At 40.1% G+C, this 22,868-nt stretch overlaps 1 long non-coding RNA gene across 2 annotated transcripts in view; it reads right to left on the bottom strand.

Annotated features, from left to right (window-relative positions):
- Positions 1-22,868, bottom strand: part of LOC308510874 — a 136,211-nt gene that overhangs the window by 88,896 nt on the left and 24,447 nt on the right. The window contains exon 5 of one of the 2 annotated variants that reach the window (XR_013995445.1): positions 19,160-19,543. The exons of the other annotated variant lie outside the window; for it this stretch is intronic. This is a non-coding gene — a long non-coding RNA (uncharacterized lncRNA). Of the gene's footprint in view, positions 1-19,159; positions 19,544-22,868 lie in introns of those variants that run through there. 2 annotated transcript variants of the gene reach the window in all.

Raw genomic sequence — 22,868 nt, 5'->3', positions numbered from 1 at the left:
ATTTTTTTAAAAAAAAAGGAAGAAGATGCAAATAACTAAAATCAGACATGAAAGCATGGCATTACTACTGACCTTACAGAAATAAAAAGGATTATAAGAGATATTCTGAAGAAATGCACACCAACCAGACAATCTAGGCAAAATATACATATTCCTAGAAACAAATTACCAAATCTGACTTGATAAACAGAAACTCTGAACAAACCTATAACAAGTAAAGAGATTGAATCACTAATCAAAAACTTCCCAACAAGGAAAAAGCCCAGGGCCAACTGACTTCACTGGTGAATTCTACCAAACATTTAAAAAATTAAACCAATGGCCCTAGCTGGTTTGGCTCAGCAGATAGAGCATTAGCCTGTGGACTAAAGGATACCAGGTTCAATTCAGGTCAAGGGCACATGCCCAGGTTCCAGGCTCGATCTGCAGTGGGGGACATGCAGGAGGCAGCCGATCAATGATTTTCATCATTGATGTTTCTATCTCTCCCCATCTCCCTTCCTCTTTGAAGTAAATAAAAAATATACATGTAACCTTGGTTGTGGGCGCATCCCCAGTGGGGGGTGTGCAGGAGGCAGCTGATCGATGTTTCTCTCTCATTGATGTTTCTAACTCTCTATCCCTCTCCTTTCCTCTCTGTAAAAAACCAATAAAATATATTTTATATATATATATATATATATATATATATATATGTAAAAAATGTTTTAAAAAATTAAATCAATGTTTCTCAAACTCTTCTGAAAAATAGGAGAATACTTCCTAACTCATTCTGTAAGGTCAGTGTTACCCTGAAAATTAAACCAGACAAAGCCACTATAAAAAAATAAAACTACAGATCATTATCCCAAATTAATATAGAAATCTCATTTCTCAGAGGACAGAAAGTTCTCTGTGTCTCAGTCACTGCTATAGAATAGTACTTTACACATAGTAGATCCAAAAGTCTATTTGTTCAGTAAACTAATATCCTTCTAATTTTATTTTCATGCACACATTTTAAAACCACAAAACATTTTTTTTGGTAAAAGCTGCTTAGTAGGGCTCAGTATTGTGTCTCATTAAATGTATTTCAACAGCATCACACCAAGAGCTGCTTCATTGCACTAGGCGCTTCTGTGTGAATAGTATAACAGTTTGCATCCAGCCATTCCTCTGGTATGTGATTTGCTTTGTGCTGGAAATATTACTTTGTCTTTGTTCATCTTGTCATTTTATCATCCTTTTGTTTCTTTTAAGATTTTAGATGTCTTTTTATAAAGCATTTCTTCACTGCCATCATCTTGTTTATCAGATTCCTTATTTTCATCTCTACCCCTCAACAATATAAGCTTTAGAATTGCTATTTTATTCACTGCATTATCCCTGATTTCCAGAACAGGCACTCTATAAATCTTTGTTGAATGAATACAACGTATTTAATTTCTTCAATTGCCTCATTTGTAAAACAGGGAGGGTCATACCTATGCCATTGAATCTTTGGGAGAACAGTAGAGCTGTATTATGATGTGGATGCTAGAGGGCATATGAGATGCTATGACTAGCTAAGAGTGTGGGTGCTACACACCAGCTTCCATAGAAATGCTAATTCAAATCTGTGTTTTGGCGACATTGGCATTGCATTTATATAGCTAAGGCTGCAAATGTTAAATTCAAAAGTGTCAAGTTTCAACTCCATCGGAAGACAATGAATCCCCTAATGGAATTTTATTTGATGAGAAAGAGAAGTGAAATAGATTATGAAACATCTAATTTCTTTTTTTAAAAAAATGTTTTATTGATTTTCTACAGAGAGGAAGGGAGAGGGATAGAGAGTTAGAAACATCGATGAGAGAGAAACACCGATCAGCCGCCTCCTGCACGCCCCGCACTGGGGATGTGCCCGCAACCAAGGTACATGCCCTTGACCGGAATCGAACCTGGGACCCTTGAGTCCGCAGGGCGATGCTCTATCCACTGAGCCAAACCAGTTCTGGCAACATCTAATTTCTAAACTTGAAGAATTACAGAATTTAGATGATGTAGTAGACAAGGGAAAGATTTTAAATATCTAAGCAGGGGGGCAGTGTTATAAAAACGGTGTTTGCATGTAAGTGTATTTTTCAATACAAAGGGGGAACCCAACTGTTCCATGCTGTTATTTTTGGTGGTGATTTTGGTCTGATAAGTAGGAAGAATAGGTAGAATCTTTGTGGGGCTTTCAGTATTAGCAAAAGCTTTTCAGAAATAGTGTTTGGTGGGGTGGAAAAGAGTAGCTATGAAGAACTTATTTGTACACGTGTTTGTTTGCAAAATTATTTTTCTACGTTTCTTGATATGTTAAATGCCAATAATTAAAAAATAGTGTGTGTTCTAATTCCCCTACCCTTTACACATATTCTTTGAGGCTTTCTCTGCTTGGATAACTCTTTGCTTTTCACTCAATAATTACCTTTCTTAGTATGCTGCAGAGAGCTTGAAAAGTACTGATGTCTCATTCAGTGATTCATCCTATTTATTGCCTAATTTGGAAGGACAGTGAAAGCACTCGTAATTACTTTGTGATTTTCCACATTGACAGCTTAGCTAATATATGGCAAGTCCCAAAGTAATTCAAAGTACTTTCAAGTTCCCTGCAGCCTGGCAGAATGCGTGCCTAGAAAGAACATTACAGGGACCTGACCTTAACACTAAACTATCCAACAGTCTCTGCTGTCATTAGTCTCCCAAGCTGAGGTACATAAGATTTCCTTTATCTTCTGCCCCCACCTGACTTGGTTTGTCATTAATATAACCACCTTAAGTCTACAGTCTAGGTCTATACTTTTACATAATGGTATGCTTTGGGAACTTCCCTGGAAGACCTCCTGCCTCCAAATCTCTCCCCCACTGTCTTTCCACTCTGCTTAAACATTCCAGTTTTGTAACTTAATGCCTGTATGACATTACCAAGAACACAAGCTAAATTTATCATAAGGACAACTGTAGCTGGTCTGCTCTCTTTGACAGTGACCACTTATTGCAGTTGCAGGAAAATGAGCATGTTTCACTGCTAGTTGATTAATGTCTGTATAAGCTATTGAGTATCCTGGGACTTTAGTTCCTCTTCTGTCAAATGGACATATCGATCCCTATCTTGCTGACTGCTATTCAGAATCTTTAACAACTGGTATGGCATGGGCCCTAACCAATCAGAATGTACACTTGTCAAAATTGAACTAGTCAGTCATACCGACTGAAAAATCAGCCATAGCTTACAGAGAAGATCAAGATCCACTGTGTGTGAGTACTTATTAAAAGTTGATATTCTTATTTCAAATCAGTAGTTCTCAGTGGATTATAGAAATCTGTATTTTTTAACAAGTTCTCCAGGGATTATAATTATTAGGCAATCTTGGGAAATGCAGAAATAATGCCCAGAACAAAGGACCTTACCCTTGTAGATTAATTTCAAAATAGGAAGAACCAGTAATAAGCAATGGATAATTGAGTACATTAGACAGTATGCATATATGGTGATAAGAACTTTAAGAAAAAAAGTAAAGCAGAGTTTTTGCATGTAGGCATTTCCATGTTTTAGCTGCTGTTGTATATTTGCACTAATTGTCTTGCATTCAGAGAATGAGAGGATCAAGTGCATTATAGAGCATCAACTAGAAGGAATGCTATATATTCACTAAAACAATAAATGCAAAGCAATCCTATATAATAAAAGGCAAATATGCAAATAGACTGAATGGTGGAACAACCAAACAATCCAACAACCAGTCGCCATGACGTGCACTGACCACCAGGGGGTACATGCAGAACATGGCGGGCGTCGGCCGCAGCAGGATGGTAGAGCAGGTGAGTGGGGGTGCCAGACCAAGGCAAGGCACCAGTGGCTGTCATCAGGACAAGCCTCTGGTGGTTACTGAAAATTCTTTTTTTAATTTTTTTAATTGATTTCAGAAAGGAAGGGAGAGGGAGAGAAAGAAACATCAACGATGAGAATCATTGATCAGCTACCTCCCGCATGCCCCATACTGAGGATCGAGGCGGTATGTGCCCATGACTGGAATCAAACCTGGGACCCTTCAGTCTGCAGGCCGACACTCTATCCACTGAGCCAAACCAGCCAGGGCATGCTGAGGTCCTGCCCAGTGTTCACACCAGCTGCTAGCACTGGCCCCGCTCACACCCACTGCCAGTGCTGGAGCCGCCAGTCACACCTGCTGCCGGCACCTGGCACGCGCTGGCACTGTCAGCAGGTGCAAGCAGCAGCTGCTGGCCCCAATCACTCCTGAGGGCTTGTCCACCTCCCTCTGCTCCTGAGGGGCGATCAGGGCAGCAGCTGCTGATTGCACCTACTGCTGGTGCCAGTCCCGTGGTGCAAACAGGCTGCAGGCAGACAGGGGACCAAGGGTTGTGGTGGGAGGGGCCGGGTGGGGGCGTGGAGGATGGGCCAAGACCCGCCCCTATGCTTACCACAGCCTTGCGGCCCACAGTTCCTTTCAAGGTACACAAATTCGTGCACTGGGCCTAGTACAGTGGTCAGCAAACTGGCCCCTTGAGTGTGGCTCTTCCACAAAATACCACATACAGGCGTGCACGTACAGTGCGATTGAAACTTCGTGGCCCATGCCACGGTGCCAAAGAGCCGCATGTGGCTCACAAGCCATGGTTTGCTAACTACTGCCCTAGTAAAACAATAAATGCAGCAACATAGATTAGTTAAATCATGTTAAATAGAAAATATGGAACCAAATTATTTATATATGATGATCATAGCTCTGTAAAAAAGTATGACATTACCAGGGGCATGATCCATAAAAGAAATAATTGATAAGCTGAATTTCATTAAACGTAAAAAAATAAACTTCTTCTCTGTAAAAGACAATATCAAGAGAATGAGAAGACAAGCCACAGACTGAAAGAAAATATTTGCAAAAGACACCTGATAAAGGACTGTTATCCAAAATATACAAAGAATGCTTAAAACTCAACAATATGAAAATCAACAACTCAGATTAAAAACGAGCAAAAGATCTTAAAAAACACCTCACTAAGGGAGATATACTAGTACAGATGGGAAGTAAGTATATGAAATGATACTCCACATCATATGTCATCAAGGATATGGAAATTAAAACAATAATGAGATACCACTACACACCTATTAGAATGGCCAAAACCCAGAACAGTAACACCAAATGCTGGTGAGCATGTGGAGTAACAGGAACTCTTGTTCATTTTTCGTGAGAATACAAAATGATACAGCTGTTTTGGAAGACAGTTTGCTAGTTTCTTACAAAACTAAACATACTTTTACCATGCGACACAATAATCATGCTCCTTGGTATTTACCCAAAGAAGCTGAAAACTAAGTCTGATGGAAAAGAACAAATATAGTTCACTCATATGTGGGATACAAAAACAAAAAGAACAAACAAAGCAAAATAAAAATAGGCTTATAGAGGCAGTCAACAGATTGACTTTTACCAGAGGGGAAGTGAAGTAGAGGGAGGGAAGGTGAAATGGGTAAAGGGGATCAATTGTATGATGATGGATAGAAACTAGACTTTTGGTGGTGAATGTGATGTAGTACATACAGATGTCAATTTATATTGTTACACACCTGAAACTTATATAAGGTTATAAATCAATGTTACCTTAATTAAAAATAAATTTTTAAAAAGATGATTTAAGCAAATAGAAAACATTCCATGCTCGTAGATCAGAAGACTTAATACTGTTAAAATGGAAATACTCCCCAAAGTGATCTACAGATTCAATGCTATCCCTATCAGAATACCAACTATTTTTTGTAGAAATTGGCAAGGTGGCTCTAAAGTTTATATGGAAGCTCAAGAGATCCAGGCTAGCCAAAGTAATCTTGAAAAGGAAGAAAAGTTGGAGGACTAACACATCAATTTCAAAACTTACTGCAAAGCAAGAATAATCAAGACAGTGTAGTAATGAGTGTGCGGGGCAGGGGGGGAGGTTGGGGGTTAATGGGGGGGATGAGGACACATTTGTAATACCTTAACTAATAATTTAAAAAAAGGCAGTGTAGTAATGGCATAAGATTAGATATAAAGATAAATGGAATAAAATTTAGAGTCCATAAATAAACCCTCACATACACAATCAATTAATTTTTTTACAATTAATTAATTTAAGGATGCCACCAAAACAATTCAATGGTGGAAAGTGATCTTTACAACAATGGTGCTGGGAAAATGAAAGAACTAAAACTATAAAACTTTTCGAGGGAAACAGGGTAAATCATTGTGACCTTGAATTTGTCAATGGTTTCTTAGATATGATACCAAAAAGCACCAATATGGCAACAAAAGAAAAACATTGGATTTTTATCAAAATTATGAACTTATCTTTTTTGAAGGATACTATTAAGAATATGAAAAGTAAAGCCCACACAATGAAAGAACATATTTATAAATCATATGTCCGGTAATGGTCTAGCACCTAGAATATATAAAGTACTCACAGGTCAATAATAAAGAGACATACAAATGAAGTACTACTAACATGCTATAAGATGGATGAACTTTGAAAACATTATTATAAGTGAAAGAGGCCAATCACAAAAGACCACATATATGATTCCATTTTATGAAGTATCCAGAATAGATCAATCTATAAAGACAGAACATAGATTTTTAGTCACTGCCAGTAACTGGAGGGCAGGGAAAATGGGGAGTGACTGCCCATTTTCCCAATGGGAAAATGTATCTGGGACTTTTTTCTGGGCTGATGAAAATGACTTAAAACTGTGCTGATTGTTGTACAAATCTGGGAATAAACTGAAAAACATTGAAATTAACACTGTAAATGGATGATTTGTATAGTATGTGAATTATATCTCAAAACTGCAATAAAAAACTGTTACAAGAAAGTTCCAATAAAAATTTAAAATAATGTAACAAAAGTCCCTCTAAACAGAGTCCTGGAGGAGTAGAGAATTAAACAGGTAAATGTAATTCTTTTTTAAAAAAATATTTTTTTATTGATTTTACAAAGGAAGGGAGAGGAAGAGAGAGAAAGATCAATGATGAGAGAGAATCATTGATCCGCTGCCTCCTGCATGCCCCCTACTGGGGGTCAAGCCCACAACCCAGGCACGTGCCCTTGACCGGAATTGAACTTGTGGCCCTTTAGTCCACAGGCCAACGCTCTATCCATTGAGCCAAACCAGCTAGGGCTAAATGTAATTCTTAAGAGTCTAAAATCATAAGAAGCCAGGACTGTGACTTTTATACTGCTGCAGGGCACATGTTTAATAAAGTTCTGTGTGTAGCCAACATTAAAGGCAATCACAATAAAAATGATAGAAAGCTCTTGGAGCTAAATAATTAATCAATTTGCAAGTATGTGGAAGAAGAGATGTTATAAAACCATTTGAAGTCTCCAATAATGTAAACATTTGAGAGGCCTGTCAAATTGCTTTTTGCAGGGTCCTTGAGAATCGGTCAGAATATTACTTATTCTGGAGATGCTCTGGAGTTCAAATAGCTGACAACCAGGCCTAGAAAAAATTAGGACTGCTCTGAATACCCCCCAAATTTCAGCATACTAGAAACCATATCAGGGCTCAGGACATAACTATAGGATCACAGAGCTGTCTTGCTTTCCATAAAGACCTTGGGCATTTTTTCAATGATTTTCCTCCCAATAAAATCCCAGTCTGATTGTGATCCAAATCTACGGGGTTCATTTAGAAGCAAATGGCTGCAGGAATCATTGATTTTGTTTGACTACATAACGAGTAAATTGTTAGATTGACTAAATATGCACTTTACCCAGGTTTGAATTTGGTCTTGCATAAAACCGGAAGTAAATAAGAAACATGCTTTAGAGATCTGTCAGGAAGTTAGTCTAACTCAAATAATTTTCACCAATGGGTTAAACATAAACCTGTAGCAATTTGATTTCTCTGCTGGTAGGAGTATGGTCGTTGATAAGAGAATCACTATTATTTATATTTGTTCCCCCAAACCCTGATGGTGTAAAATACATATACTTTATGGGATATATTAATTTCCACAAATGTCCACATGTAAGACCAAAACTGAACAGCATTTAAAATGAATTCCATGGTCCCCATTATGAAATCACAGACGGCTTTTCATGAGAATTCTTCTAAGAAACTTGAAATATTTTAGAAAGATGCTAACACAGTGGTCATCTCCATGACTTATTTATTGAGTAGTGTAAAGAATACAGCTAGACTTTTTGGTGCTGCCAACTGTAAACTACAATTTAGTAGCTATCTTCCTATCATAAGAACTCTGTTGGGGCCAAGCCAGTCCAATTCAGGTCTCCTCAGGATTCTTACCCATACTGATAGTAAAAGACTTGTACTATATCTGAAAGGAAGGAGGTTCTAAATGTCAGGGCTTGAGGAATACTTAAATGATACTCTATGAATGTTGGAACTTTTGCACGAATATAACAGCTGACATTCATTGAGCCTTTTACTATATTTTGAACCCTGTCCAAAGCATATTTTATGTATTGTCAGTATTTCCTACAATCCCATGAGGTAGATACAATTATCCTCATTTACAGATGTAGAAACTGTGGCCCAGTGAGATTAAATAACTTGCCCTAAGGCCTACAGCTAATAAATAGCCGACAGTTTTGCTATTAAACCTTACACACGTAACCACTATGCAATACTGCTATAGCAGGCGTTCATGTATATTGCTTAGTACTCTTTGGGCTTGGTGAATGTTAAGATAGGGGAAAATGCTCCTGGGAACAGAAAGTGTTAAGGCCAAAAGGATCTTACTCTAACTACCTCCTTTTACAGATATGCATTCAGGCCCTTCTGAGTGCCTACGTATATGACCTAAAGAGGCATCATCTCTTCAATTTTTATGTATTCTCCTTGACAGTGGAATCTGATTTTTGCCTCTTTACTCCTTTGTCACTTGATTTCTAGGACACAATGCTTGCATAGTACTGACAACATTGCCCCTCTCCACTCCTTGAAAAACCCCTCCCTAATCATTCAAACTTGGAAGGAAACATGCACCTCTTCTCATTTTTGTCTGTCATCTTCTCTTCAAGGTCACCCAAGAGATAATGAAGGGAGAAAATTTTTCAATGTTTGTCAAAGCTGAAAGCTTTTTGCCCCCTCAACTCCATTTGAATGGAGCCTTGGCTATGATTTGACCTCAATTATTATCCATTTGCTTTAGAGCAAAATCTCTCTGATTGTGATTTCCTTTTGTTAAATTTATTTTGTTGCTCTTGCTTAGCTTAATATTTCTAGATCATCTTTCAGAAGTCACTGAGTAATTATGATATTGCATCAGAGAACAATACTGTCTCATTTACTTAACTATGGAAAAATTGAACACAAAAAAATTCTACTCATCTGGCATCTCTAATTAAGGAAAAAATGCTCTTAATCTACCTGATTATATCATAACACTTTGCTTTTCATAGGCCATTCTCTTTCCTAGCTGTACCAAAAGAACAAATAGTAGTGTTAAGAGTGCACTAGCAAGGTCAACCTCAGTGGATGTCAGAGGAATGCTCTCTATACTGACTAGGGTTTAATTAGAACTAATTTCTCTTTATTTTGGTTCAGGGCTTTAACAATACGGACATGGTCTTTCTTAATATTTGCATTCTGCCAGCTAGGATGCAGGAATATGGTTTGGGTGTCTATTCTGTTTGACAATCTTATGAAGTCAATATAGTCTATGTACTCTAAGGTGTGGCCACAGCGTTGGCCATGCCATTTTAAAGCTTCCTGCCATTCTCGATGGGAATTAAGAAGAATGTTTCTTTTTAGGACAACTGTGGGATTTCAAGAAGAAAACACCTGGCTTGGGACATTGAGTAGTATAATCTAGTCTCAATAGCTTCCTATAGGAGGGGTCTAAGAGAATTCTGCTTATATCTGCAATATAAGGACCAGTGTTCATTCATTCATTATTGAACATATATCTATCAGGTGCCTACTATTTGGAGGCACTAAGGATATAGAAGGGAGGAAGACAGACAAATCCTCCTTGCTCTTGGGGACTTGCTCTGTTAATGTTCAGCATGTCTGTGAGTACTATGCTCCTTAGTTTTGAGGTCTTCAGTCATTGAAAGGGATCACTTCTCCCTCAAAAGAAGACACTGAAAATTTCCTGTTTTTCCACAAGTAAAACAAAGGTAAGTTTGTTCCCTCCAGGGAAGCTGACTCTGAGCCAGAGCTTAGTGTGCAAGAAGTTTATTGGGGATGATCTCAGAACAGACACCTATGAGGGGCAGGAAAGAAGCAGGACTGGGCAGAGAGAGCTGCTGAACTGTGACACAGTCTCCACAGAAGCTCTAGGTGACTGGATTTAGGACTGCACTCCTGAATTGGAGCCAGAGGTCAGGTTTTTGCACCTATATAAAGCAGTCTTTGAACACATGCCTTGGGCAAAGCAGCTCTCGTAAGTGAATGGCAATTCCCAAAGCACTATCTCTAGGCAGCACTTCCAGCAGCTAGGGGAATAAATTCTTTAGTTCTGAAGGGATTATGCATTATAGCATCCACTACATAAGGACTGATCTCTGGTATATGAAGCCCTATCTTGGTGTCACATCCTGTGATCCTATTACTTCAGGGGACTAATAAAGTCACTGCTGCCTGCTCTGTCAACAGGCATCTTTAATGAGTACTTCTGTGGTAGTGCTGACTTGGGATGCTATTCTTTATGGCTACCTGCTACTCCAAATACCTGAGACGTTGACTGAAGGTCCAACTAATCCCTCATCCTGCTTTAAGCTTCCACTTATATCCAGTAGTCTCTGTGAGGTCTCCCAGCCCAGTAACCTTCCAAGTAGATGTCAGGGTCTTGAGTTCCATCATAGGCCTCTGAAGACCTAATCTGGGTGCAGCTACACCTTGTCTAATCTTGGAGAGCAGGAATTTGTGAATATTCTGGAGATTTGATCCTGTCCCCTCTTAGAGAGAGCTGTAGGTAAATTGATGCAGTGTCTCTGGGATACAAAATTTTATAATGTTTTGCTGCCCTCTGGTGGCCATTTGGCTGATGTGCAAAATAGAACCCAGGGATTTCATTCATACAATACATACCTAGGAAAATACATCTTTAATGTGGGTTTTTTTTTCCTCACCTCACCCCTTGGAAATAAAGAAAAAACATGTCAAAGTTTCAGCTTAGGTTATTTTTAAATGAATTATTCCTTTCATGGAAAGTCTTCTATCAATCTTCCAAGCCCCAACTCAGATGTCCCCTCTCTAATAAACCTTCTCAAGCAACCCAGCAGTTAACCCCTCCCTCCTCTAGGCTGCCCTTAGAAAGTGTATGTGTCCCTCCAGCCAAAATCCAAGAGTGACAGTCATTGGGTGATCTTGGATTCCAAATTGAGGGGGTTCTAAGAGAGCATGAGTTATCTGGCCCTCCTCTGGTCTTTTCATCCAACAGATCTCCCATTCACTTTGTAGCAGCCAGCAGGTACTAATGAGTCAGAGATGCCCTAAGTCTATTCAGCTAATTTTCCTAGACTCTTATTGCAGATTTCCCACCTGCTTTATGTCTTGTCCCTGTCCTACCTGTTGGTGAATTCTGGATTCAGAATTCTGATTTTAATGAAATATTCACAAGCAATTCTAACTGGGAAAAGTATTATCAAGGAAAATACGGAATGTTGTAAGAGCATGTAACAGTAAGGACCAAATCTAGAGGAGAGGTACAAAAGCCTTCCCTGAGAAAGTGGTATCCAGGCTATGAATTAAAGGATAAATAGATGTTGAGAAGGAAAGGGACAGGAATAAAATCTTTTGCAGAAGGAAGAAATAGAGTCAGTGAAGAAGCCTCAGAAGAAATAGCCAGAGAGGTAGAGGGAAAGCATGACGAGAGAATATTAGGAAAGCTAAATGAGAAGTGAAATGTTGTCAGATCCAAACCCAGAGGTGTTGTTACCCCCTTCTGCTGACACTCACCTACAGCAGCAAATATGATCACCACCTTCTACATGAATTTTGGTTTCAGCAGGACAACTTTTTGGCCAAGAACTTCTCTTCTGAGCAGCCAATTTACTAGGAACTGGGGATATGGGAGAAGGATTTGTCTACAGAGGGGCATGAGGACATTTTGGGGGGTGATGGAACTATTGTGGTTATACTATTGTACGCATTTGTTAATTCATAGAAACAAAAAAGGTGAATATTACTGATTTAAAATTCTAAATAACTAAATGTAACCAATAAAAATAATTTATTCTCAAAGTAAAACATGGATTTATTTGCAAAACTAATAATAAGATATATTTTAGTGTAAAAATAATAAAATGTTACTGAGAGTAAAAAAAAGGGGGAGAAATAAATGATTAAATAGAGAGATATTCCATGTTAGTGGACTGGAAGATTCAATATTTTAAAGATGCCTTCTCTCCAAAACTTGATCTATATATTTAATGCAATAAAATATCCCATTTTTTATTGTGGGAATTGATAGACAAATTCTAAAATTTATATAAAATTCAAATATCCAGGAAAACAAAGATTCATTTGAGGAAGAACAAGGTATGAAGTCAGTATAGTGATCTCAAAAACTTGTTTGAATATAAAACACTTGATTAAATAATAATTGTGGCACCGCAGACCATGTGAAATTGACTGGTTTTCCATAGTCTTATAAAAACTGGGCATCTTTCTAATATCATTCTGGGTGAACTTAAATTTGAAAGGAAAAGCATACATCTTCTGGGATATAATATAAGACTATATATTCATGATCTCAGGTTAGAGAAATATTTCTCAAAAAAAAAACACCCCACAAAAACAATATCCAGAGAGTAAATATTGATAAGTTTCACTATGTTCAAACAAATCACTTTTGGGGCAAAAGACAGCATATATAGAATTTTTTAAAATATGAGAAAAGATATTTGAAACACATAACTAACAAAGAACTCTTACCCAGAATATATGAAACACATCTACATACCAATTAAAAAAGAGAGGTGACCCAATACAAAAACTATGACAAAAGAGTAACTATAAGATATTTTTTAAAATGTATATGACACACTAGGGCTGAGAGACAGTACCCAAAGAAGGAAATACTTGGAAGGAGTTCAGACCTCCTCAGATAAGGTATAGTTCAGTCCTCTGGATAGCAGAGAAATGGGCTAGTTTAGCTAGGCCTGTGCTTGTCTACAATCCTTGGATAAGTAGAAGGCAACCCAGTGCTTAGAAGGGCCAGCCGGGAGGGGTTGATCAGCAACTTGTGACTTGGATGTACAGTGAGTGGGCAAAGAGGATGAAAACCCTCCAGACAGCAGGCGGGCTGCACTCAGGATTTCAGAGGACTTGCAGAGACAACAGCAGGTCAGTGTGGACCCCCCAAGCCACAGGCAGGCTTGTGCTGGGGTTTGCAAAGGGAATTAGAGTGCTGGTGTGGGCCAGAGGCTTTCCGGGACCCACACAAAGATGGGAAGACTTTGGGCATGGGTGTGGTGAGAGGCAGTCTGGCAATGATGCCAATGGAAAGCCTTAGGGGTTCAGTTTCTGGGTTGAGAGGACTGCAGACAGATTACTGTCAGACAGAGGCAGCAAGGTCATTAAGGGAGCCTTAGCTTAGGAGCCCCTATGGCTGTGGCAAAAGTCCACATATGCACTCATCCCACCACAGCTAGAAATTAAAGGAAAGCCTCTTCTTCCTTCTATGTCCCTCTACAGCCATCATAGTCACTTAAAAGGAGAAATGCTTTTTTTAAAAAAAAATTTTTTATTACAGTTGACATTCAATATTTTTATACTATGTCCCAGTGCACGGATTCATGCACATTGAAAGGAAATTAATTAGAAGAAATATTTTAATATCGCTATTCACCCTTTCTCTATAATAGAAGTGTCAACCAAATTCACACTTGACAATGACAGATCGAAACACACGCGTGTGATTGGCGCCAGCGAGAGGTTTATATGTATCGTGCATGAACGATCAACTTAGCCTTTTATAGATATAGAATAAACGTGCTTACTTAGACCTGCTTTCTGATGTAGTTAAACTTTTTTTCAGCCCAGTGAAGCACCCCAACTTCTTTCAGGTAATTGTCAGCAACACAGCAGTAAATATCAACACGAAGCAAATTATTATTGTAGATCACGCAGGGAGAACAAAGGGTAAAATGTTTAACTGTAGCAGTGTTTGACTATATTCTGCCCAGTGAGAAAACCTGAAGTCATTTTCAAGTTCCATGATTTCTTCTTTTCAGTCTGGTCAAGTTTCTAAACTTTCTAAATCTCCATTGTCTTGCTAATGAAAGAAAATAGGGTTCTACCGAGTCTCCTATCTACCTACTCCAGGACTTCTGTGAGGATCAAATGAGATGAGGCACATGAAAACGCTTCACAAACATTTGGTTAAACTGTAAAATGTTTGCACCTGGCTATAAAGCAAGTTGGGTTCCTGGGCTGAAGAAACTCCAAGGAGGCTAGCTGTAGGGAGAGGAAGCCGGGCGTTGCTACGTGACGTCATTACCTAGCACCCACAGTGACCGTTTCAGGGCTGGGCTGGAGGCCACATTTTGTGTCATGGGGTCTTGGCAACGTTGCCTGCGATTTGGCGGGATGTCGCCCCCAGCGTGGTGGTGGAGCCTGTGTCCCACTTGGGGGAAGCAGAATATTAGTTTGTTGGCACCAGGTCTGTGGTGCCATTTATTTTTAAATGGCCAGTGCACATCATGGCAGCTCCTGGTGTCAGTGCATGTCATAGCTACTGGTCAGATGGACAGATATCTATATCTATATATCTATATATATTAGTTTCAGGTGTACAGCATAGTGGTTAGTCAATTATATAGTTTACAAAGTGATCCCTGATCATTCAATTACCCACCTGGCATCATACACAGTTATAATTTTTTTATATCACAGAGCATATATTGAAGGATATGTTTCAAGCTGAGAAGAAATAATTGATAAATGGCACAAATACCATAGAATGAATCTAACAAAGTTAAGACCTACATACAAAAATTAGAAAATCTATTCGATACTGTTATAGGTTCACTGCCCAATTCATACGTTGAAATCTTAACCCCCAGCACCTCTAAATGTAAACTTATTTGGAAACTAGAGGCCCGGTGCACAAATTTGTGCCCAGGTGGGGTCCCTCAGCCTGGCCGGCAATTGGGGCCGACTTGCCCACTCCCAATTGGGGCCAATGGGAGCCAACTGGCCGGGTAGGGAATGCAGGAGGTTGGCCAGCCAAGGAGAGACTGCGGGAGGACTCCACGACATGTCCAGCCCATCTGGCCCAGTCCCAATCAGCTGGACTCCAGCAGCAAGCTAACCTACTGGTTGGAGCGTCTACCCCCTGGTGGTCAGTGCATGTCATAGCGACTGGTCGAACAGTTGACCAGTCAACCGATTGGTCAGACACTTAGCGTGTTAGGCTTTTATATAGAATTAAGAGATGGGGTCATTAGGGTGAAACCTAATGTAATATGGCATAATATAATACGGTGTCCTTATAGAAAAGAGAAATTTGGACAGAGAAGCAGACACACATGGAGGAAAGATTATGTAAAGACAAGCCAAGGGGAGAGGCCAACAGTTCCTTCTCTCAGGGCCCTCAGAAGGAACCAATGCTGCCAACACTTTCCTTTTGGACTTCTAGCTTCCAGAACTGTGTGACAATATATTTTTGCCATCTAAGACATTAAGTTTATGGTACTTTATTATGGCATCCCTAGCAAACTAATATAGATTTTGGTACTGAGAAGTAGGGTGTTGCTGTAACAAATACCTACAAATGTGGAGGTGGATTTGGAATTGGATAATACTAGAGTAGGATAGGCCCATAATCAATATGACCAGTGTCCTTATATAAAGAAGGACTTTGTATATAGATATGCACATGGGGGGGGAGGGAATGTCATGAGAAGATTGGAATTATGCTGTGGGAGCAGCAGGGGTGGGAGTGGGGCTGCTGTTAGACAGAGCACCGGGGGCCACAGCAGGAGGGGCCAGGCTGGGGCACAGAGAATGGGCCGAGACCCACCCCTGTGCCCACCGCAGCCTCATGGCCCACTGTTCCTTTCAAGGTGCATGAATTAGTGCACTGGGCCCCTAGTAATTATATACTTTTAAATTAAAAGTTTTTAAAGATGAAAAAAAGCTATGAGCAGTATGGAAAGCTGCAAAAATGCCACAGTGAGGAAGTTGTTCAATTAAAGTGAGAATAAAGCTACAAGCAGATGGTCTTGTTAACTTCGTTAGTTTTGCTGTCAAATATTGTCAGAGTGAACTTTTATGCATTTTCTGGTGACTTGTGGGTACAAGCACCACAGAATGTAAAATTAAGCAGTTGGACAAATGAGGTTTTCTCCATTTGGGTATTTGCATATAAACTGCAGTAGTGCTTTTTGAGAAATGTTAACTGAATGGTTCTGGGTAATTTCCTGTTTTTGCTTTAATTGGATAAGATATTGAGATACAGAGATGATGGACTATTTGTTCAAATAGAGTCAGAGTATGATAAGCGTGAACCATTTTGAATTTTGCAACCATTGTTTTGGTCATCATTCTGTGTAGGGGATGGATTTTCAGTTTGGATGTTAAATCACTGTTGATCTCTTTTATTATAATACTAACTATTACTGCTGTTTTATTTAGGAAACTATAGACCAGCATGGGAGAGGGCCCAGATTAAATCACATGAAGATGACAACCAAGATTAGGGGTCCAAAGGAAAGTGCTAAGGGGCTCTATATCATGGAGTGAGGCAAATATATTTTCACCAGAGGCCCGGTGCATGAATTTGTGCACCAGTGTGGTCTCTTGGCCTGGCCTGCGGGATTGGGCCAAAACCAGCTCTCTGACATCCCCTGAGGGGTTCCGGATTGCGAGAAGGCACAGGCCAGGCCAAGGGACCCTACCAGTGCACAATCAGGGCCAGGGAAGGACGCAGGAGGGCTCCAGGGCATGTCCAGCCCGTCTCACTCAGTCCCAATCAGTCGGACCCCAGCAGCAGGCTAACCTACCGGTCAGAACATCTGCCCCCTGGTGGTCAGTGCATGTCATAGCAACAGGTCGACCGGTTGACTCCCCCCTGGTGGCCAGTGCACGTCATAGCAAGCGTTGAGCGGCCTTAGCATATCATTAGCATATTAGGCTTTAATTGGTTGAATGGATGACCAGACGACTGGACACTTGGCATAATAGGTTTTTATTATATAGGATAAGAGGAAGCTTGTGGACACAGAAGTAAGTAAGGCAGAGTCTCTGCCCTGATTGAGCTCTTACTCTATCTTGGAAAACAGACATTAAACCAGCCACAGTGACAGATTAATATACACAGTAAAAGTACAGGGGTTAGCCGAAGCCGGTTTGGCTCAGTGGATGGAGCGTCGGCCTGAGGACTGAAGGGTCCCAGGTTCGATTCCGGTCGGGGGCATGTACCTGGGTTGCGGGCATATCCCCAGTGGGAGATGTGCAGGAGGCAGCTGATCGATGTTTCTCTCTCATCGATGTTTCTAACTCTCTATCTCTCTCCCTTCCTCTCTGTAAAAAATCAATAAAATATATTTTTAAAAAAGTACAGGGGTTAAAACAGATTAATATACACAGTAAAAGTACAGGGAGCTATGAAAGGATATCACAAGGATTTGACCTAGTGTAGGAGGATCAGGGAGAGCAGCTTGTTTGAATCAGTGGCAATTAAACTGAAAGCGGAAGGGTGAATGAGTTAGCCAGGCAAAGAAGAGTGGGAGAAGTTGGCAGATGCCCCTCAAGCTGAGAGCATAGCTCTTTGAAAGACTTTGAGCCAGGAAGGAGATGGGGTTATTGGAGCTGTTACAAAAAGTCATACTTCTAGTGTGATTAGAGCATAGTGAACAGCAGGGGGAGTTGTGATAGACAAAATTAGAGAGGTAGGCCAGGCATGATCACTCAAAACCATATTGGATTGTTTTTGTGGTGTTGAATTTTATAAGTTCCTTATAAATTATTAATTTTATTAATACATTTCCTTATTAATTTTGGCTATTAATCCCTTATCAGATGTATTGGTGAATATGTTCTCCCATTAAATGGGTTGTCTTTTCATTTTGTTGATGGTTTCCTTTGCTGTGCAAAAACTATTTAGTCCTATTTATTTCTTTTTCTTCTTGGAATATAGCCAAAGAAACCCAAAACACTATTTTGAAAGAATATATGCACCCCTATGTCCATTGCAGTGTTATCTGCAATAGCCAATAAGGTCTGTAATTGAGTTGATAGCATGGTATCATTATAGATTTTCTGGCTTTGACAATGTATCTTGGTTATGTTATTTTGAGGGGGATCTGAGTGAAGGGTGCAGGAGAACTTACAGTATTGTTTTTTCAACCTCTTGCATCTTAAATTACTTAGACATAAATATATACAAAAAATAAGATGGGAGTCAAAATTACAAATAGCTGGTAAAATAAAACTTTATGATGTGATTCAGCAAAGATACCAGCAATTATTTGGACCTATAAGGATCTATATCAATTATTCAAATGCTGTGTATTGCAATGAAGCTCTAATTGTTTAACTCTATTGTGTGCAAAATGATTTTTGTCATGCATCAGGCCACCTGGTGGGGAGAGCCAGAAAAAATCCCTGGCCTATCCTAACCGAATTTCTTTTGAGAAATGAGAAATTACTGGCAGAAATTCAGAGTGCATCTAGTTTTTACATTCTGGTTATAGGAGATGACTATTAACCAAAAGCCTCAGTAGGCAGCTTGGAAAAGGACAGCAACATCTGAAGTACCTATGAGGCTAAATGAGTGCCTTCCCCAGTCTGAAAAGCTTTTAAGCTAGACCTTCCCTCTACCCTCATTCCTTTTAATGTAGGTCTACTCTTGAAAAAGAGCAGATATCCAGAACCAGCTGTTGCCTCACATATTGGAAGGTAAAATGACTGTAACAGAGACCCATACAACTAATATCTGGGCAAAGGTTTTATACTGTTTCCCCTATGGGGAAGCACCAGACTTCCAATGATCTTTTCCTCAGATATGGTCTCCTGATCATTAATCACACAACAATTATTAGATTATAAGAAAACAGTGATAAAAGGGTCATTGTACATGAAGGTGGTAGTAGTAAACTAAAATAGATTACACTATTAAACGAGGCAGCTCAGCATAATAGAAAGAGCATGAGGCATTGAACCAGACCAATGCAGGGTGGAAAATAGCTCAAAGCTTTATTCTCGTACAGATAAGACCCATATTACATAGATAGATCTTGTGATTCTTGGTGTCCCTCTGCTTGTATTTTAGAGTCCATGGGAATACTTTATGTAGGTTGTTTTTTCTTTAAATATTGTCAGTGTTTTTTTGTAGCAATTCAGAATATCAAAATGCTGGGTGGAGGTGCTGGGTGAAAAAAATAGATTAAGAAGTACAAATTGAGATTGTGGAGATGGCGGCGATATAGGCAGACGCGTCCCAGGTCGTGTCCCAGAGCAAATGGAGTGAGCAGCTGAAACTAATAACACCCACACCGAATTGGCGAAATTGCTCAGCTGGTGAGACGGTTTGCAGCCGGGAAGAGCAGAACTCCCCTGGAAAGGTAAAAAAAAACAGGAATTTGGGCAGGAAAGTTTGCCAGACCTCTGAGCCCAGAGAGTCACTGCGTGGCAGACAGCCGCGTCCCTTGGGACAGGCACAGCCCCTGATGGGGGGGGGGGAGGAGAACCACGGGATTCCTGGCGCCGCTGGGGTAATTGAGAGCTGGGTTCTGTGATCACAGAGGACTGAGCCTAAAGGGGGCAGCCTGAAGAGCTGACCAGACCATGCAGTCCCGGTAAGAGAAGAAGCTTACAGAAACCAAGCCTTCCCCGTTTCCGCGGCTGGCGTTTGTTTGTTTGTTTTCACTGAATCCTGTTCATGGGACATTTCAGATACAGACACTCACCTGTGCTGAAGAGAGGGAGAGTGTGCGGAGGAGTGGAATCTGGGGAGAGACTGAGGAGAGAAGGGGGGCCGGGAGAGGTGGCAGCGAATTGAGTGCTGAGAAACTCCTGAGCCCAGGACTGGGGCAGCCATTCTCTCCGAAGAGTGAGACTCCTCCCCCCAGCCCCCAGGCAAGGAGCACAGCCACACCCAGATTCCACCCTGTATGAGATCAAGGATTAAAATAACCTGATCAGTCCCTGGGAGTTAACAGGGTCTGGCCTATAGAGGGATTTTCAATCCCAGCAACAACACAGCGCCAGTAACTAACTATTACGCAGCCGGCTCTGGGCAGTGAACTTCCACTGGACAGAGAGGCCCTATAGCCTCAGAGGCCAACCCCAGAACACTGCCACCCAGAGGCTGACCCACAAACTGACTCTTTGCTAAACACAAAATAAGGCAGTCTGGGAAACAAATGCGGCCTGCTTTAAAATAAGGACTGTGGTTTACAACACAGAGGAACAGTGTATCGCAGGGAAACTCAACACTCTCCTGAATACCTGGCAGGTCTAAGGCGAGCCACACTGAAGAATAGAAGAACCGAGGGACCTTCACTACTGCAATTTTTTTTTCTTTTTTCACCTTTTAACTAAGAAACCAATTTTTTTTCTTTTTTTTCTTTCTTCTTCTTTTTTTTCTTTTTTTTCTTCTTTTTCCATCACCTGATTTTACCCTTTTAATTACTACCTTCTTATTTTTAACCAGTATTATTACTGCTACCATTTTACCATTTTTTAAAGTGCCATTTTATTTTCTCTTTATTTTATTTTGGGATTAGTGTTCTCCATTCTATTTTCATCATTACATTATTGGTTGTTTCTAGTTTGCATTCATCTCCAGGGAGCTGTTGCTGGAATTTGTTGGGATTAGTGGCTGTTCCATAGGAGTATTCTCCTCATATAAAAAGTCTCTTCCCCTCTTCCACTTCATTCTCTCTTTTCGCTCTTTTTCTTTTCTTTTCTTTTCTTTTCTTTTCTTTTCTCGCTTTTATTTTCCCCCCTCCTTTTTCCCAATTTCATTTTTGCACTCCTTTTTTTGGTCCCTACTTTTCTTTTCTTTTTTCTCTTTTATCTTTTTCTCTTCCTTCTTCCTTATCCCCTAATTCTCTTAATTCGGGTGGTCACCTTTATTTGGGGTTATTAATATCGTGAATATATTTGTGTATAGTGCCTGGTACGTGGTGCCTTGTTGTGTTGTATTTTGTGCCTTTAAATTAACGCAGCAGATCCAAGCAACAGCAACCTCCTGAGCACCACACCCTCTGCTGAGGAACAGCAGCTGTACGTGAAACCTCGCCCCACCAGCCAGAAGAGCCACCACAGCTGTGAACAGCACCACCAGAGGAGCTGCTGCCAACTGAAGAGCAGCTGCTACCACAACCGCCCGAAGAGCAACCACAGACCAAGGAGTCACTGCCACCAAGGGAGCAACCACTGAACGACTCAACGTCTAGATATGTCAGTGAGATCAAACATGGGTAGACAAAGAAACCCCCAAAGGAAAGAGAAGGAGGACTCTCCAGAAAAGCAGCTAAGTAATACAGAGGCATGCAACATGACAGAAAAAGAATTCAGAATAAGGGTCCTAGAGTGCATAAAACGGATGGAGGAAAAAATCAACAACCTCTGCAAGAAGCAAGAAGAAACAGATGAAAAAATCGATAACATATGGAAGAAGCTAGAAGAAACAGATGAAAAAATCAACAACTTAAGTAAGACCCAAGAAGAAATGAAGAGTGATATAGCTGCAATGGAAAACTCCATTGAAAGTATCAACAGTAGACTAGGAGAAGCAGAGGACCGAATTAGTGAATTAGAAGACAAGGAAGGAAAACACACCCAAACTGAACTGCAATTGGAGAAAAAAATTAAAAGACAGGAGGAGAGCCTAAGGGAGCTTTGGGACAACATGAAACGAAACAACATACGAATAATAGGGGTACCAGAACAACAGAAGGATGAACAAGGATTAGAAAACCTATTAGAAGAAATAATATCAGAAAACTTCCCTGAGGTGGGGAAGAAAAAAGTCACACAAGCCCAGAGAGTCCCAAACAAGGTGAACCCAAAAAGACCCACACCAAGACACATCATAATTACCATGGCAAATGTTCAGGACAAAGAGAGAATCTTACAGGCTGCAAGAGAGAGACAGAAAGTTACATAAAAGGGATCTCCCATTAGATTGTCAAATGATTTCTCAACAGAAACACATCAGGCCAGAAAAGAATGGACAGAAATTTACAAAGTGATGCAAAGCAAAGGACTGAATCCAAGAATACTCTATCCAGAAAGGCTATCATTCAAACTTGAAGGGGAAATAAGAAGCTTCACAGACAAAAAAAGGCTAAGGGAGTTTATCACCACCAAGCCAGCAATGCAAAGAATGCTAAAGGGACTGGTATAAAAATAAGAAATAAAAAGCTCAGAAAGAAAACAGCCACACAAAAACAGAAATGGCTACAAATAAGTACCTTTCAATAATAACTTTAAACGTAAACGGACTAAATGCTCCAAACAAAAGACATCGAGTGGCTGAATGGATAAAAAAACATGACCCATACATCTGCTGTCTACAAGAAACCCACCTCATTAGAAGGGACTCACACAGACTGAAAGTGAAAGGATGGAAAAAATATCTTTCAGGCAAATGGAAAGGAAAAGAAAGCTGGGGTAGCAATACTTATATCGGACAAAATAGACCTCAAAGTGAAGGCCATAACAAGAGATAAGGAAGGCCACTTCATAATACTAAAGGGATCAATACAACAAGAAGATATAACCCTGATAAACATATATGCACCCAATGCAGGAGCACCCAAATTCATAAAAAAACTCCTGGAAGATATCAAAGGAGAGATCGACAACAATACAATCATAGTAGGGGACTTTAATACACCACTGACAGCACAGGATAAGTCCTCTAGACAAA

Source organism: Myotis nattereri, assembly GCF_964212035.1.
Source record: "Myotis nattereri genome assembly, chromosome: X".
In the NCBI taxonomy this organism is placed as follows: Eukaryota; Metazoa; Chordata; class Mammalia; order Chiroptera; family Vespertilionidae; genus Myotis; species Myotis nattereri.
The sequence above is the reverse complement of the archived record's forward strand: the minus strand, read 5'-3'. Positions and strand labels throughout refer to the sequence as shown.